This window comes from Mandrillus leucophaeus, unplaced genomic scaffold (assembly GCF_000951045.1).
Source record: "Mandrillus leucophaeus isolate KB7577 unplaced genomic scaffold, Mleu.le_1.0 Scaffold58, whole genome shotgun sequence".
In the NCBI taxonomy this organism is placed as follows: domain Eukaryota; kingdom Metazoa; phylum Chordata; class Mammalia; order Primates; family Cercopithecidae; genus Mandrillus; species Mandrillus leucophaeus.
This window is the reverse complement of record NW_012106252.1, coordinates 4,078,846-4,081,015: the sequence shown is the minus strand read 5'-3', so window position 1 is coordinate 4,081,015 and position 2,170 is coordinate 4,078,846.

Below are 2,170 nucleotides of genomic sequence, written 5' to 3'. Positions count from 1 at the left end.
ATAGAGATGGGTTGCTCCATGTTGGTCAGGCTGGCCTTGAGCTCCTGAGCTCAGGTGATCTGCCCGCCTCAGCCTCCCAAAGTGCTGGGATTACAGGCGTGAGCCACCGCACCCAGCCCAGTTGGGGAATTCTTCGTGCTTACCTAGACCTTCTTGTTATGCCCTTAGGTTCAACACTTTTAGGTCTCCCTTTACTCACATGGAGGACTGTGATTTCCCAGATATTCAAATTTACTCCTGAAGAGAGGCAGCCAAGAGGTTTTCTGGAGTACAAAGCGAAAACCCCATGATAAGAAAAGTCTAGGGTGCAGGTCACTGAGTTTTCCCACCAGAGCCTGTCACGGATGGTTTTCCTGGATTCCTGAAGAAATTGGACCCTGGACCTACATCAGTGCCTCCCATCCAGCCTGGAGCCTCAGCCATCTGCCCCACGAAGTGATCCTGTCCGGGCCCCGCCCAAGCCTGTGTGGTTTGGGTCATTTCCTCCAGACTCCTCTTTCAACCCCAATTCCTTCTCTTCGTTCACTTTCTTCAACTCACCCTCTGCTCCTTTCTTGTCCCTTTTTTTTATTCTCAGGAATCTAGTTGGAAGGAAAGGAATTCCCTCACTACTTAGAGTGGGATTCCCCCACCCTGAACCAGCAGAATGGATGGTCTCCTGCTGGTGGTCAAAGAAGCATGTGGGGGCTGGCACAGGAGGGGCGAGGGGTGGCAGGGCAGTCCCCATGTCCCCCTATTCTCCCCAGCTCCTGTCTCATCACTGTCACCATTCAATCATAGCAGATGGGCTGCAGCTGTGAGCGCCAGCCCGGCACACAGGCTGGTCCGTGCCACTTGGGAGAGAAGGAAGAGAGAGGGAGGGAGAGAAGGAGGAGGGATGAAGGGAGGAGGGAGAGAGGAAAGGGAAGAAGAGGAGGAGGAGGAAAGGAAATATAGTGGAGGAGGAGAGAGGTGGCTTGCAGAGAAAGGAGACTTGGTGCCTTTAATGCCTCTCTCTTCCCAGCAGAAGAGCAGAGGCCAGGGCTGGGCTCACAAGCTGGGCAGTGCCAGGCGAGATGGGCATATGCCCTTGATTACTACCAGGACCGCAGGCCAAACCTCCACAGCCGCCACGGCCTCATAAATCAGTTTTTAAGTAGCAACCACATGGACATTTCCCAGCTGAGAGGCCCGGCCTCTGTCGGCCCAGCTAGGGCAACACTGGTGGAGGGGCAGGTGCCAGGCCAGGGCACCGAAGAGAGAGGGGTGGTCATTGAGGTTTGGTGGGAAGTGAGGCTGGAGCTTTTTCAAGCAAAACCTGGGGCAGGGGCTCCTGCCAATAGAGACTAGGTAAGAAAGTGGCAAGTGGCTGGCAGTGGGTCCAGGACTCCCTGCTGGGACCCCCAGACCCTGTGCTGGATTTCCCTGGGGAAGCTGCTCACAGAGGAGGGAGAGGGTATTGCTACTGGAACTCCTTCCCTCCAGCTCCCACACCTCCCTAAGAACAAAGAGTCAGGGTGAGTGTGAGGGCAATGTGTGTGCCTATGCACTTGGGTATCTGAATGTGTTCACCAGGCCTTGAGGGGCAGGGAGGTGTTTCCTGATACCCAGCCCCGGCCTGGCACAAACAGGGCACCCAATAAAGTTGCTTGAATGAATAAGTGATTGAGTGGGAAAGGGGCCAGTTATGCAGACTTGCGTGCGTTCACAGGAATGGGAGATTTCTATCCGAGTGTGTCCTGACTGGATTCTGTGTATATGTGTGTATGTGGGGGTGTCTGTGGGTGCTCTGGTGGGAGGGGGTGGGGAAGCAGGAGATGAGGGAGCTGGCGAGGGGGATCTATTTCAGCCAACGTCCGTCCACATCCTCCTTTTCAGGACGTCTTCCCTACACAGCCCTCCCCAGAGCCACGATTCTCCCCTTCTAAGAATTCATCAGTGGGGCGGCAGCTCCCGCACCCCCACCCCCTGCCCCTGCCAGATCCCGAGGCTGACGCCCTCCTCTCCTCCTCCCCGCACTGGCCGCTTAGGTGGCCTGGGGTGCGGAGGTCCCGGCCTGGCGCAATCAGTTGCAGAGCGGATGGGGCGGGGGCGCCCAGCCTTCTTGCGCGCGGTGTCTCCTCCCTGGGTGAACAGATGTCTCGGAATTTTAGATGTGCTCTCCGCCCCTCCTCGCAATAACTCCCCCCAC